Source organism: Armigeres subalbatus, chromosome 1 (assembly GCF_024139115.2).
Source record: "Armigeres subalbatus isolate Guangzhou_Male chromosome 1, GZ_Asu_2, whole genome shotgun sequence".
NCBI classification, from domain to species: domain Eukaryota; kingdom Metazoa; phylum Arthropoda; class Insecta; order Diptera; family Culicidae; genus Armigeres; species Armigeres subalbatus.
In genome coordinates, this window is record NC_085139.1 from 225,974,862 (window position 1) to 225,992,068 (window position 17,207).

The following is a 17,207-nucleotide window of genomic DNA, read 5'->3' on the forward strand; positions in this document are numbered from 1 at the left end:
AACTGATAAAAATAGCAACACGTATGAAGGGATGAATGATGACGTCATTTGATCCATTTTCAACTCACCGGAAACAAAAGAAAAGAACAGGGAGCAACTTTTTTACCATTTATATTAATTGGAATCAAACTCACCTTTCTATGTTGTCTAAAATAAGCTCTGGTTGGAGATGAAGCTGTTTGAGCCGGTTCTTGAAGATAGTTGCAGAGATGCTGTAGTCGAAAAGCGGATACACCTTATTGAATTCTCGGCAAATAGCAGTGATAGGTTCATTTAGTCCGTAGTGAGTTCTCCTAAAGTCCAATCTCAAGGGATTTTTTTGGCCGTAAGGTGATTGTCGGTGCATTTTTTTTCCAATTTAGTTTATTTGGTAGGCTTAGGCGTGTATAACGCTTTACGGAGCCATGGTTCTTTGTGATATATACAATCAATTTCATATGATTATACAGTTAGGAGGTAGAAGCTAGCGTACTCGTGGTGACTCGACGTTAGTTTACAATGTTTAAGGATGGACGGGGCTAAGGATTTGGGATCAGGGAGTTTCAGCTTCTCATCCGGACATTTGGCGTCGTCGTGCTCGAGGAATGGTTTGACTGGGAGCATCTTCCGGATGGCAAGAGTTATGGAGCTCTACGGAACAAAAAAACAGAGACAGAACAAAAAAAACTTTAAAGAAAGAAAAAAACAAAATGTTAGATTTTGATGTCAGAAGCACAAATAAAGCTATAAATGCCCTGCATATAGACCACATCACGATCTCCCAAAACACCGCGAACTTCCCTGAAGGGTTGTTTACCTCGGGCCACAAGGGTATCCAATAATTGCTCTCTGGAGGCGTCATTTTCCGAGCAGGACCAAACTACGTGATCGATGTCATCATAATCGGCTCCGCACCTACATAAGTTGCTATCGACAAGGTTTATTCTGTACAGATGTGCGTTTAGTGAATACATAGTGATTAGACATAAGTACTTTTGGAACTATGGAAAATAGCCACCGTCCAGCCCATTGTGTATCCAATTCCTTTGCCAACTTTGAAGAGTAATCTGACGGACTAATGGGAAAAACTCGTTGCTCGAGAATTGTCTATCATAAACCTCACCTTCCTGTGCGCCCACCTTTGCTAGCGAGTCTGCCTTCTCATTGCCGTAGATTGAGCAGTGAGAAGGGACCCAAACAAAGGTAATCTTGAATGATCTTTCGACCAAAACACGCATCTGCTCTCTTATGTTTGTAAGAAAGTAAAATGTGTGCTTAACCGGTTTCATAATTCGACTAATTGATATTATGGATTCAATCACTCGGCCCTCAAAAGTGAACTTCGTTTTTGCTATATCAAAACATTTCCGTAAGTGTACGAGAAAGGTAAAACTAAATTTGAAGGCACATTTTTAATCAATTTCATCTCATTTTCTTATTACCTCAACAGAGCCCCCTGTGGGTCAGTCAATCTACACTTCATTAATACATTTTCCACCGCGCTCAGCCGGAGCTCCCTGTCCAATATCGTCCAACTACACCACGGAGCCCCATTTTCCTTCTTTCACCGGAATGATTCGCATGAAGAAAGCCTCATTACGTGCTGACACCACACCCCTCGCGAGAGGCAGAGTGCTTCCGGTTCCTGCTACTGAGTGGGTTAACTTCATTGCTTCCGTTCCCAGGAGCGCCTAGGCGGTACGATTTCTCGCTTTTTTGTTGCTCTACTTTTTCTTATGGAAATAATCTTCCCAGAACCAACACAATTTTCGCAGTCGGGCTCTTCCGTGCCGCACGCGGATGCCATTGCTTAAAATTGAGTTTACACGAAGTTAATTGAATTCACGGAGACACCAGCACACGCATCCACTGGGGGGATATGTTTTGAAAGCACGCACAATTTCCTCGGAAAAACTTGATAGTGAGAAAACTTACATTACAATGCTGAATAGATTCAATTTTCTCGCGGTACTCGTTGCTGTTATCATTGACAGTGAAATCCCGTTGGGGAATTATGTCCCATGGAAAGTATTTGCATTTGAAATGAAAATTCAGAAAAAACTACTTATGAAGTCCATCCATCCCGCAATAATACGGTATGGCACGGTATTTTGCATTTTTTTATGTGATAATAGACAGAATCACCGATCAGAGATCCCGAAGACTGAATGTGCCAACGGACAGAATATATGCACAACATCCTGTAAAACTCTTCCGAATTTTGAAGAAAATTCCTCTGAAATTCTGAGGCTGAAACCTATGAATTTCTAATTGAGAATCGAGGCTCCTTCGAGATAGTCTTGCTTTGCAGCCGCACGTCTTTTCAGGATACGTCTACGACAGCTATTTTTGAAGCTCTTTCGTTATCTAACCATTTTGCAGCCCCACTCTGTTAAAATAAATTTTAAACACTTTTCATGCAAAGATGAAAACGATATCAACACACATTTTATGGAGAACAATGTCTGAATGGGGTTCTCTTAGGAAAATATTAATTGCCTAAGGTATCATCTTTCCGTTAACCTAGTGCGTATGTAATCGTGACAGTTGACCAATAGCCCAATTGGATGAATGACAGTTTGAATGTTTGTCGACATCATCGCCACACACGACTTCCAGCATTAACAAGGATGCTCGAGCAGAAAAAAAACCTTTCTCACCGTTGTTGATTTACTAGCGCGAGATATCGAATATCATCCAGGCACCCCTGCTGCGTGAGAAGCCACCCAATTGACGACCGAATATTGTGATCAATTGGTGGGTTTGCCGATTTTACCCATTTGTCGCTGGTTCGATCCCATATCATGTTTGATGGGATATGTGTAGAATCATTATCTATTTTGTTATAACGAGTCATATGTCCGAGTACAAAGCCTAAACGTTGGTCCACGTTTCCCAACGCTGGTGTTGATGGATTGAAATCAATATTTTGACACGAGGTGCGAACAGTTTGATCCGTCCCAGACGGACGATGGCTTTATGATTGATTTGTCCTTTCAGGGTCGACTTGTAACTGTCGCTGATCAGTTACAAGCCGTACGGTTTGAGTGGGGTCAGTTTCAGTGTAATTTGAAACTTGATTACCTGGTGTGGGACACAGGAGTTCATCGCTGATCGATTAGTTCGGGCTTGCTCAAAATCATTGGGTAATATAATGACCAATGAAAGGAAGAATAATAGGCAGTTTATTCTTGGTCGCAACGGAGTTATTTTGGATTCAAATCAAAGAAAAATAAAACATAAATTATGCCCTCCTGCTGTGGTTCCGATTCCGTACGTTCTTTCACTGTCATCTTTTTAACAGAACAAGGGTTACATTTCCTCGCTTCAAGTGATGAAACGTATTGAAATCTTAATTCAGACCCACAAAAAAAAAACAAATACAAATTGTCGGATGGGACAACAAAAAGCATCTCTGAGGATAAAAATTTCAGTAGATGTTGCCGAGAGACGTCCATCGGGTGGATACAATTTAGCCATCCATAGATATTTTATTTTGCATTTTTACTAATTCGACTATATTCTTCCTCTTCTTATTGGCATTACATCGCCACACTGGGACAGAGCTGCCTCGCAGCTTAGTGTTCACTAAGCACTTCTACAGTTATTAAACTGCGAGGTTTCTTAGCCAGGTTAACATTTTTGCATTTGTATATCATGAGGCTAACACGATGATACTTTTATGCCCAGGGAAGTTGAGACAATTTCCAAGCCGAAAATTGTCTAGACCGGCACCGGGAATCGAACCCAGCCACCCTCAGCATGGTCTTGCTTTGTAGCCGCGCGTCTTACCGCACGGCTAAGGAGGGCCCCAATTCGACTATAGTTAGCTCCAATTCTGACAATACGAAACCTTCCTTTTATTTGTCACTATTATTTTCTCTAACATTTTTCATTCTTATTTGGTCTTATACTAGTAGAGTTTAGGTTTTTGGCCTGTTAAGCCACAGTTGTGCCCTATTTTAACAAGTCAACTATACCAATAACTACGACTATATTCTTCCATTCTAATTCGACGATTCTATCTTTCGGTTCTATTCTGCAATCAAATAGGGACTTTTTCATTAGTAAAATGTCATTTGGAAAGATCCACCCCCTCTCCTCCCTATGCCATACTTTTCGTATGACTCACTTAAATTTTTTATATGGATTGTCACACTTCGGACAACCCACCTACCACCACAGAGCGTTACGTAATTTACGGATGCTCCCTTTTCCATTCCAAAATGGGCATGTGGTGCCCAACTGCAGCTTTTACGCATTACGATTTGACCACATTCAATTCTAACGCTCAAGATGTCGGACATAAAATGTTATATGGAGGGGCATATTTTTAGCGAGTTCAAAAATTCAGAACTTCTTACCGTTTGTACACTCGGACTAATTTGGGATGGCGTTCAATGATGGTGTTCAAGGTCACATCCGGCATTTGTACTCACGAAGAGGACGGCCTTGTCGTTTATTTCACACATTTAAGATCCACTCCTTTCAAGAGGCTCGGAAGCCTCCTTTCAAGAGGTTAGGAAGCCTCCTTTCAAGAGGCCCGGAAGCCTCCTTTCAAGAGGCCCGGAAGCCTCCTTTCAAGAGGCCCGGAAGCCTCCTTTCAAGAGGCCCGGAAGCCTCCTTTCAAGAGTCCCGGAAGCCTCCTTTCAAGAGGCCCGGAAGCCTCCTTTCAAGAGGCCCGGAAGCCTCCTTTCAAGAGGCCCGGAAGCCTCCTTTCAAGAGGCCCGGAAGCCTCCTTTCAAGAGGCCCGGAAGCCTCCTTTCAAGAGGCCCGGAAGCCTCCTTTCAAGAGGCCCGGAAGCCTCCTTTCAAGAGGCCCGGAAGCCTCCTTTCAAGAGGCCCGGAAGCCTCCTTTCAAGAGGCCCGGAAGCCTCCTTTCAAGAGGCCCGGAAGCCTCCTTTCAAGAGGCTCAGGAAGCCTCCTTTCAAGAGGCTCAGGAAGCCTCCTTTCAAGAGGCTCGAAGCCTCCTTTCAAGAGGCTGGAAGCCTCCTTTCAAGAGGCCTGGAAGCCTCCTTTCAAGAGGCCCGGAAGCCTCCTTTCAAGAGGCTCAGAAGCCTCCTTTCAAGAGGCCTGGAAGCCTCCTTTCAAGAGGCCTGGAAGCCTCCTTTCAAGAGGCCTGGAAGCCTCCTTTCAAGAGGCCTCAAGCCTCCTTTCAAGAGGCTCAGGAAGCCTCCTTTCAAGAGGCTCTGGAAGCCTCCTTTCAAGAGGCTGAAGCCTCCTTTCAAGAGGCCTGGAAGCCTCCTTTCAAGAGGCTCAGAAGCCTCCTCCAAGAGGGTCGGAAGCCTCCTTTCAAGAGGCTTGGAAGCCTCCTTTCAAGATGCTCAGGAAGCCTCCTTTCAAGATGCTCGAAGCCTCCTTTCAAGAGGCTCAGGAAGCCTCCTTTCAAGAGGCTCAGGAAGCCTCCTTTCAAGAGGCTGGAAGCCTCCTTTCAAGAGGCTCGGAAGCCTCCTTTCAAGAGGGTCGGAAGCCTCCTTCAAGAGGCCTGGAAGCCTCCTTTCAAGAGGCCTGGAAGCCTCCTTTCAAGAGGCTCAAGCCTCCTTTCAAGAGGCCTGGAAGCCTCCTTCCAAGAGGGTCGGAAGCCTCCTTTCAAGAGGCTCAGGAAGCCTCCTTTCAAGAGGCTCAAGCCTCCTTTCAAGAGGCTCAGGAAGCCTCCTTTCAAGAGGCCTGGAAGCCTCCTTTCAAGAGGCCCGGAAGCCTCCTTTCAAGAGGCCTGGAAGCCTCCTTCAAGAGGCCTGGAAGCCTCCTTTCAAGAGGCTCAGGAAGCCTCCTTTCAAGAGGCCTGAAGCCTCCTTTCAAGAGGCTCAGAAGCCTCCTTTCAAGAGGCTCAGAAGCCTCCTTTCAAGAGGCTCAGAAGCCTCCTTTCAAGAGGGTCAGAAGCCTCCTTTCAAGAGGCTCAGAAGCCTCCTTTCAAGAGGCTCAGAAGCCTCCTTTCAAGAGGCTCAGAAGCCTCCATTCAAGAGGCTCAGGAAGCCTCCTTTCAAGAGGCTGGAAGCCTCCTTCAAGAGGCCTGGAAGCCTCCTTTCAAGAGGCTCAGAAGCCTCCTTTCAAGAGGCCTGGAAGCCTCCTTTCAAGAGGCCTGGAAGCCTCCTTTCAAGAGGCTCAGAAGCCTCCTTTCAAGAGGCCCGGAAGCCTCCTTCCAAGAGGGTCGGAAGCCTCCTTTCAAGAGGCCTGGAAGCCTCCTTTCAAGAGGCTCAGAAGCCTCCTTTCAAGAGGCCTGGAAGCCTCCTTTCAAGATGCTCTGGAAGCCTCCTTTCAAGAGGCCTGAAGCCTCCTTTGAAGAGGCTCAGAAGCCTCCTTTCAAGAGGCTCGTAAGCCTCCTTTCAAGAGGCTCGGAAGCCTCCTTTCAAGAGGGTCGGAAGCCTCCTTTCAAGAGGCTCGGAAGCCTCCTTTCAAGAGGCTCGGAAGCCTCCTTTCAAGAGGCTCGGAAGCCTCCTTTCAAGAGGCTCGGAAGCCTTCTTTCAAGAGCTCGGAATAATGCATAACTTCAGCCAACTTTATAGAGATTCTATATCTCGTCAATTTTCATTTCCGTACAAGGCAAAATCGTCTTACGGCTGAAAACGTGTTAGGCCAAACTGAACATATGGCCGAAAAAGTCGTTTGACCGAAAATGTTATAATGTAGTTGTCAAGGCTGTCGTAGGGTCAAATAATTAGGCGAGCCGTTTTGATAGCGAACGATATTTTGTATTCTGTTGTTATTGTTGGTGTTGTTGTTGCTTCAACTGTAATATAATTCAAATGGTAAGTACAATATTTCATGATAGTATTACAATGCTCTTACAATTTGTTTTTGCGCGTTCTACTGTTCGATTTTATCGTCCACGTGAGGCAAGACCTATTCGTTTTAGTTTTAGTATTTTGATTATTTCTATTTAATTTCTTCTGACTTTTCATTCTCTTTTCAAGCATCTACGGATCAGCGGACTGGCGGCGGACTCGGACAACGGACTATGCTCTGGACTAAGGAATTCACTACTTGGATTAAGAAACTAACCTAAAACTAACCTCAATTGGTTGAGTTAATAAACTCGTCTCAAACGAAATGTCCTCCACTTTCAGGGCGTGAAGTTTGCTCAGATGCACACTTTACACTACTTTTATTCAAGCTTTTATCCTCTTTTAGCTAACGTATTATTTTTCACACGCGAGGGTACACTTCGTTATACTGCGAACTGTAATAAGAATTAATGGCCGGAAAGGGTTTTTGACAGGTCGTCCGTCACTCGTTGACGTCTGTCACTACGGTCGATGCGCCACTTCAACAGGTTCGGCGCCATTTTAGAAATGACGGTGGCAGGGTGGCCAGTTCACCATTTCTGCGTCAACAGTAGTATAAGAAGTAAGTGTATGTGGTCTCTTCTATTCTGCCTTGTTATTTTCCAAAAAAAAAACGTATTTAGTGGATATATAAATTTTGAGTTTAAGGAAAGAACTGATTGCATAATCAAAACAGTCAGAAAATCTTCTTCTTCTATATACATAACAATGAATTTTTGTCTGTCTGAACCTTATAGACCCCGAAACTACTGAACCGATCGGCGTGAAAATTTGTCTGCAGAGGTTTTTGGGGCCGGGGAAGGTTCTTAAGATGGTTTGAGACCCCTCTCCGCGTTGGAAAGGGGAGCTCCCATACAAATGAAACACCAATTTCTTCATAACTCGAGATCAAATCGGAGAATAAATCAATTTTAGTTCGTCGAAGAAACGAAGTTCGTCGGGTCTGCTAGTAAAACAATAAAAATAAAATTAAATCTTTGGGGGAAATTTTATATTAGAGGCAATGTTATTTTTGGAATAAATGTTATGTTCGAGAAAATGTCAATAGCAGTCATCTGCATCGGAAGATCTAAGTAAGACAATCTACTCCTCTTGTTGAATCGATCTACTATCCTCGCAAGTTGGGATCAAACTTTTTGATCCTCGCGTCTTCCGATACATCTCCTCACGCTGCTGCTGGTAGGCAGACCAAGCCCACTTCGTCAAAGACACCGGGAAGAACACCGCGCGCCACTGATATCAGAGGCTAGCTTATGTTCTTTCTGCGGTGTGGTCCCGTGGATAGAGCCCCCTTCCCCGCCACGTCCTGTTCGATCGTGCGGTTACAGTGCCGCGTCCTCACCGCGCGGGCTCGTTCATCGTTATTATTATTATGATCCTCATCATCATCGTCGTCGTTGGTCGTCGTCGCGGCCGTCTCTCGTACTTTTATGGTTTTTGCAATGTAAACTTCGAGTTCGACGAGTTCGGAGTCGTTAACTTACATCGCTCGTGAAAGGGACTGGACTGAGTGGCCAAAGCCCTTCTGGCTTGAGAAATCGTTCTGAACCAAGCCAAGAACCAGCACCAACAAACTGGAGTGAATGGGAAGAGGGGCAACGGGATTTGAATGATAGTTATAAATATACTTTAATGACATATTATTTTAATTGTGGTGTAATCAAAATATTTGCTTTAAGGTGGACGTGAGCTTGCTACCTCCACCGTCCGAAGTTGTTGAGCGCCCTCAAGTACATTCATTTGGAGCGTTAGATGCACTGGATGAGAGATCGCTCACGACCGCTAACAGAATTGATGAACTCAGTTTAGTGTTTTATTGACATCATGATGAGCAAATTATAATGAACTTTTGCTTGATTTATCGATTTGTTGTTGCGGATTTCAAAAGTGTATGCATTGCTACCTTGAGTTAGCAAATGTTGAATCTTTCCACTTTGTTTCTTGTGTGTTGTAGCCGTAATTAATAACACATCACCCAAAAACCTTATATGCATGTATACAGACCCGCGGGGTGATACAAAAGCAAATCAGATATATTTCAATATCAAGTTCAAAATCAATGATCCGAAATTCGAAATAGATTCAGAGGCATCTACCAACATCATCTTGTAGGTATATTTGAATGAAATTCAAATTTCAACTTTTACGATCGTCGCAATCATAAGCCAATGAAAAGTTTGATATGCATAAACTGACCTTTGAACTTCATCACGCACGCTTCGTGGGAGCCACACAATAGCTTCTCCTATTTGTAGACCTCAAATTTTTACGACCCATTCCAAGATCAATTTCAAAAACTACATCTACCACACATAAATATTAACAACTCCATAAAACCCTTCGTCTCGTTTTGTCGCAAACGTCCATCCTATGGCTGCGTTTCCCACTGACCGCATTGATGACCACCAGCAGCAGCCTCTCACAATGACGATTTGGTGTAGCGATAGCCGTGTGGCGATCCTAAATCATTCGTTAATAGACTCAGCGAGAAAGAAAAATGGACATAATTTTTCCCGCAACAATCCATCAACGAAGACCTGCGATAGAAGTCGGGGTGGTTGGCTATTTTTGCTTATTAACAGTGAACCAGCAAAGCGGCCCTTGTCAACCCGTCGCTTCTCAGTTTCTGTTTTGTTGGGGTTGGAATTAACATTCAACATGATTGATACACAGGCAACAAACTATGAGTATGAACTATATTTATATATTTATATAGATTATGTAAGGATGATAAGCAAAGCACATTATAAAAATAGCCAAATGTTTTTAATTTTCAATGTTCAAATTGCTATTCGTTTCATTTATTTAGATTACATCTAAATAGATAATACACTCCTTCCATAGTTTGGATCACTCAACGACTTTCTCAAGATTCAATTACCGCCATCGGGAATGACAATGGGCTTGGGGGTGAGAATGGTCATCGCTCTCACCGGCAGTCTAGAGGTAGTAGAACAAAATCGTTGAAAAAGGTGTCTTATAATTTAGTCTTCTTGCCCTCAGACACATTCAATCTATTCTACAAGCATTCTAAGTGGTTGAAACAGTGACCCATTCTCACCCCCATTTGACCCATTGTCACCCCGGACGACGGTAGATCTATAACGCCACAAAATCAACCAATTGTTAATATTAATACATAAATGCCATCGTTAGGATCTAAGCTATGTAATATCCAATAAATAGGTTTGATTATAAGAAAATAACTCGACTTCAATTCGATGGCAAATAACCGGGAGCGGGTCATTTGGCATAACGCCATTTGACATAAGGTCATCTGGTATAAAGACTGTTCTCGTTTTATAATAAAACGCACGCTTATGAATTTACGAGAATTATATTTTAGCGAACTTTACGGGACGGACTACAGTAATGATTCCATCTCTCTTGGCTCTCAAATCTGTGTGTGATCTAACCAGAATACGAGGGGTATGCCGATATGACAACATCTTTCTCATTTTCAAAAAAAAAATATGTTACTTAAAACTTAAATTATAATCTCTCAGCTTGGTGGGCAACTGCTTTTCTCGTCTGGGTCGGATGGATGTTGAACTCGGAGTCATCTGCGGTTTGGTCACTCTATTGCTGTGTTGCTGCTTTTCAGACGATTGATCAGACGTTACCTCTGGAACTGTCATCAACGGTGTATCATCAGATGATTGAATCGCAGGAGGCGGATTGTTTTGAAAATTATGCACTGCTCTCCTACAGAGCACTAACTTACTTTTTACTTATGGATCCTGTACACCTCCGGTGGTGCAAAGGGCCGACTTGAAAGATCTCCATCCTGAGCGTTGCCCGGCTATCGCTTTAACCTGTTGCCAGGTTAAATTTCGGTCGACTTCTTTTATTTCTTTATTGAGGCTTCGCCGCCATGAGCCTCTGGGTCTGCCTCTGCTGTGATGTCCCGCTGGGTTCCAGTCTAATGCTTGTTTAGAGATTTCGTTTCCGCCGCTACGTAGAGTGTGGCCGACCCAGCCCCACTTCCGATCGCGAATTTCTGTTGCTATCGGCCTCTGGTGACAATGACGATGGAGCTCGTTCTTTGAGATCCAGTTGTGAGGCCACCAGGCCCGAATTATACCGCAGGCATATGTTAATGAACACCTGCAGCCGTTGAGTGTTCTCCACCGTTCACTTATCTGACTGTTTTTCCAGATGTTTCTTAAACTCGCAAAGCCAGTCCTTGCTTTCTTGATCCGTGCGCCTATGTCGATCTTGGTACCGCCGTCTGTCTACCAAGATATTGGAAACTTTCAACATTCTCCCTTGATTACCCGGCTTTTGTTAATCTGGAAGGGATCACCGTGTTTACATCCAACGTTGACGTTGATGACTAAACCTGCCAAAGAGGAGCGTCAGCAAAGTCGTTGAACTTACTCTGCACATCAGAACGCCGTTGAGCGAGGAGTGCAACGTCATCATGCAATACGAAGTCGTTTAGGTGCTCCATGATTATAGGCTGCCATAACAGCCGCGGTTTGGTTCACGGTCAATCGCACCTACCAGAATCTCGTCGATTACGATGAGGAACAATAACGGTGACAGAATACATCCTTGCCTCACACCAGGTACGACCCGGACAGGGTCGGACAGGACCCCATTGTTCAGCACTCTATACGAAAAGGCCTCGTACTGTGCTTCAATGAGGCCGATGATTTTCTCAGGAACCCCCTTGCGTCTCAAAGAGCCCCACATATTCTCATGACTGAGGCGGTCGAAAGCTTTTTCGTAGTCAATGAATACCAAGTAAAGGGACTCTTGGAATTCGTTGACCTGCTCCAGAATGATGCGGAGCGTGACAATATGGTCCACACAGGATCTTTCTGCACGGAATCCGGCCTGCTGCCGCTGGAGAGTCGCATCGATCTTCTCCTGAATCCGGGCTAGGATAATTTTGCATAGAACTTTGAGAACGGTACACAGCAACATAATGCCTCGCCAGTTATCGCATACAGTCAGGTCACCCTTTTTGGGCACCTTCACTAAGCTACCTCCAACGAAACCGTATCGGAAAATTTTCCATAACCGGTGAACAAACTTTTGTGGTTATCTATTATCTGTTGTGCCTTAATCCTTAAAGGACGATGGTCGACGTCCAATACTTGAAGCACCAAGCGGTATTTCTTTCCTTTGCGTCGACATGGGATCTTGACTTGACCTAGTACCTTGATTGGATTTCCTCCGAAGCTTTGAAGGCGTAGCTTCGAAGGCAACATTGGAGGATGTAGAGTATGTAACAGAAGTAAATAATAAAGAGAATTAAATGAATTAAATAAATGGCACTACTTACATTCAATGTTGAGCGATGATGAAATCACTACCGAGTAAAGTCGATGAAACATAAACAATCTTGCAGTTTCTGGTGACAGTATTAGCTTAGTATATAATTGAGAGTATATAATCATGCTTCAAGTAAATAGGTACGATTTGTTCGATTTGACGTTTCTCTCCACATTGAAATTAATTTAGAAGCGTTGACGATTGTCGCCCACTGAAAATAATATTAGCACGGAAATATTTCGAATCAGACGTTTTCTTGGTTCGCAGTAAAATCAAATAGACGTAATCAAGTTAAAAAAGAGGAAATGCTTGATGGGGGTAGAATGATTCGAAATCTGTTTCCGGTTGAAGAGAAAGAGAAGAGAAGTTTGGTAGAAATATTGTAGACAGAACGGAATAGCATAAACTATCGAAGGGGTTACCGCTCTGGTATATCAAAGGGAGCGTCATTCTTGTGACTATTCTTGAGGCGAACAGTTCAGTTTTATTCAGTAAAAAGAAAAGTTGCTATGGCTGATTCGGCGGATGAAAATGGACACCACAGAGGATGATCGATTTAACAAAGTTTTGCTAGTCTTGCAAATCCAATCAGACTAGTGTTGGCGCCTGTATCAAGCTCACATGTTACGGACTTCCAAACATTGGCGAATTTCAGATCGAGTTCAGCCAGACCTCTGCCTCCATGATCCGAGTTGTCAAAAATCTTCCCTATCTCGTACTCCGCGTCATCGGCGTTATCAGAAGATTCGTCGCATCCTGAAGCTTCGTCGTTTGAGTCACTGCTTTGGCCCTTCACTTCTTTTATTCGTCGTGATCCCCGTTGTTTCCGTTTCCTGTTGGTCTTGCATACTCTTCCAAAGTTACACTTATGACAGCGTTTGCCTAAAGCAGGGCAACTTCCTTTGCTGAATTCGTGACGGTCTCCGCAAAATTTGCAACGGGGATAGCCCACTGCTGCTTTACCTTGACTCACCTTGTTAACCTCTACTGCTTTGGGTGTTGGGATCGCCAAATCCAATGATCGTTTGATCGTGATCCCTTCTGCTCTATATAAATCCACGGCTTTGATTAGCGTGATGTCAGCCATGGATAACATTTTCGCCTTCAGTTGTGGCCATCGGTTGGATGAGACTATCTTGAACGTAAAAAGCTCATTCTCGATCACACCAAGCTTAGCTACCTTTGCCAGTGTCTTGAGAACGACTAACGTAATCATCGATTGATTCAATTGAATATTGGTGAGCCGAAAAAAAATCCAGTCGATCAATAATGACATTGCGCTTTGTGATGACTTTAGATTTAACGGCGGCCAGTGCAGTCGCGCGATCTAAATTGAAATATTTTCTTTTGGCCGCTTCACCGACTAAAGACAGAAGAATACTGACTTTCTTTGCATTATCTCCTTGTGACCAATCGTCCATTCCCGTTGCTCTCGTCTACTCGTTCCAGCTCCGCTCGGATAAATCCATATTCTGTTCCATATTTATTTATTTATTTTATTTCGTCAACCAACGTAGACTAGTACATATACATATACATGTTTGTTTTTGTAATGCTATAGTATAATTAAATAATAGGTTTTTTTAGTAAAGTGATGTATAATTTTGATTTTGAATTTATATTGCTGAATTTGTAATGTTTGTTCTTTGGAAATACTGTCTAATGTTATGCCGAGACATTGTTAAGTCAATAGTTTCGCAGTGTTGATTGTAAACGGCCATCATTCGGTTGAGAGGCCCAAATTTGGCGTAATTTGTTCGGCAGTGGTTGGTTAAAAATAATGTTCTATGTCGAAGTAGCCGAGAAGGTATGTAAAAGGTAAATTTCGATAAAATTTCAGTTGAATCAACACGTTGAGAAACTATATCGTTAACAAATGAAACCGTTGCACATTCTCGACGCTCTTTCAAAGTTTGTATATTTATAAGCATGCAACGTGCTTCATAAGATGGAAGAGGAAATGACGTCCAACCTAATTTACGAAGAGCGTATAATAGAAATTGTTTTTGTACTGACTCTATTCTTTCTTCATGTGTGGTTGTATAAGGCGACCATACAATGCTACAATATTCCAGTATAGATCGTACATATGAAATATATAGTGTTTTGATTGTGTAGGGATCCTGAAAATTGAAGCAAAAACGCTTGATAAAGCCTAGCATATTATTAGCTTTGTGGATGATTGTGTTATAGTGATCAACAAGAGTTAGTTTCGAATCTAAAATCACTCCTAAATCCCTAACTCTTTCGTGTCTTTCTACAGTATTGTTCCCTAATACAATTTGTGTATTTGGTGTTATTCTTTTCTGCTGAATGATATTATGTTGCATTTCTTAACATTCAGTTGCAATAGGCTTTTTCTGCACCATGTATAGAACATGTGTATTTCATTCTGGAATATGATTATGTCGTCTTCATTTTTTATTTCCATAAATAGCTTTATGTCATCGGCATAAATTAAAATCTTTATATTTTTGAGAATGAAGGTAATGTCATTTACATATAATATAAATAAAAGAGGGCCAAGATGAGAGCCTTGTGGAACTCCTGAAGTGACTTGAATGGGAAGGGATTTCTTTCCGTTAAATTTTATTCTTTGTTGCTGGTCTGTGAGATAAGATTCAAGCCATCTAAGGAGTCCTGGCTCAATTCCAATTTTTTGCAATTTGAAGAGTAACATTGGAATGTCAATACGATCAAACGCCTTGCTAAAGTCAGTGTATAGAGCTTCCACGTAGTTACCATTATCCATTGCATTAAGAGAATAGTCAATGAATTCTATTAAATTTGTAGCGGTAGAGCGACCTTTGAAAAATCCATGCTGCTTATTCGTAATTCTGTTTTTAAGTTGTGAAAATAATTTTTCATTGATAATGGATTCAAAAAGTTTGGGAATGCAAGAGATAATGGCTATTCCACGGTAATTACGAATGTCAATTTTTTTGCCTGATTTGAAGATAGGCACAAGATAGGAGCTTTTCCATACCCTGGGAAAATTTCCGGATTCCAATGACAATCTGAAGAGCCAAAACAAAGGTGCAGTCAGCTCTTTAGCCAGACTCTTCATAAATATCAGTGGAATACCGTCAGGACCAGGGCCTTTAGATGTATCTAAGTTTTTTAAAGCGTATAGAATATTGTTCACCATGATCTGATTAACACCGATATCCCTAGCGAATTCTGGGATAGGCGCGAAAAAATGTAGGTCGCGATCTTTTTCCGAAAAGGTGGTGTATATTTCTTGGAAGAAATCTCCAAAAAGATTACAGATATCTTCCGAGCAATTACCGACGCGTTCGTCTAAATACATGGTTGACGGAAAATTGTCTGATTTTAATTTTGATTTTACGTAATTGAAGAAGTTCTTTGGACATGACTTTATTTCGTTTTCTGTTTTCGTGTTGTGTTCTTCAAATGCTACATCAATTGCTAATTTTAATTGATCGCAGATGTTCAAATATTTTTCCAAATTTTCATTCGTCTTGTCTAGCTTGTAAATTTTATGTAATTTTTGTTTGCGATTCTTTAAATTTTTTATTTGCCTATTGTACCAAATTGGATATTTTGAATTTCCGCTCCGTCGTTTTCTTCTTTTTGGGACCTCGTCAATAATAATATAAAAAATAATGTTATAAAAGACATCAACGGAAGATTCAATATTACCTTCATTCTCTAAAATTTGCTTCCAGTTAAATCTACTTAGCTTATGTCTTATGTTGTCATAGTTTGCTTTGTTGTATTCAAGGACTTCTTCAAAGTCACAGTCGCTGGGTTTTTTATATTCATGAACGAACACAGAGTATTCGATTGCCGTGTGGAATGTTTCGTTTTTCCATAAGGGATTCAATGATTTAGTCACACAGAAATCTTCTTGAATTTTGGTTAGTAGGAGATCAAGGTAACAGTTCTGTTGATTTTTAATGTGATTGATTTGGTTAAGTCCTAGGCTAGCAGTTCTGTCAAATATAAACATAAGTGTTTCATTTTCCCCAGCGACTGGAAGTAGAATTTGTTCGTTCTCTGAATCCGGAATAAAGTCAACGGTGCGTTGGTTAAAGTCTCCGTAAATATGTACTTTGACTTCAGGTGGAAGTCCTGATAAAATTTCTTCTGCAGTTTTTAAAAACTTTCATAAGATGTTGTTTGCGCATGTTCCGGTGGAAATACACAGAGGAGAAAACATGGGTTTCTCCTGCAATGTTAGATTTCACCCAAACATGCTCAAAGTTCTTATATTTTTTGGTAGTTATTATTTCTGAATCAAAATTGCTAGAGATTGCGATTAGAACTCCACCGCCAGACTTTTTTTTTATTCTGAGAAATCGCGGTCGTCCCTGAATACATTGAAGCTGCTTCCAAAAAGTTCTTCATTATTCACGCTTTCATCCCAGCTGGTTTCAGTTGCCAAAATAACCGAGATGGACGATGTTATTATGAATTTCCTTCATTTTAGCTGGGCTTTTCATGCGATTGAAATTTTGACAGTAAATCAAAACTTCAGTGGCATTCTGTTTTGATGAAGAACTTGTTGGAAGCACGTTGGTTGTTAAAATATTTACCCTGTTGGTCGATAAGATAGTGCTATTTTCTTCAGCCGAAGAAGGCGTCCTTACTTGCGAAATCGAATATCGCCCTCTATAGCTAGCGGTGAAGGTTGAGGAACAGGAATACTGGAAGATGACGGATGATGTGCCACAATGTCTTGCATCAGCTTTGTAAATAGCTGCGTCTGGTAATTTAAAACTGTTGGAACTGCGTTTGATTCATATCTATGAGGATCCAAACCAGTCACTCGAATGAAAAAAAAAACAAAATGGTCGCCGATGCCCACACTCTTTAATGATTGAGCCGCAAATGTTTTTTCCCCGTTTTCCGCGATTTCAAGAAATTAACGCCGAAATAACATAAACCTAACAGTTATTTTACTTCTGACACCATGTTCTCGTCTTGTAATAAAATGCACGTTTATGAATATACGAGAATTATATTTTAGCGAACTTGACTACGCGACGGACTGCAGTATAATGACTCCATCTCTCTTGGCTCTCAAATCTGTGCGTGTGATCTAACCGGAATACGAGGGGTATGCCGATATGACAACAAAGACCATTTGGCAGAACGGAAATTTGGCATAATTGTGGCATAACAGCGACAAAAGTGAGGG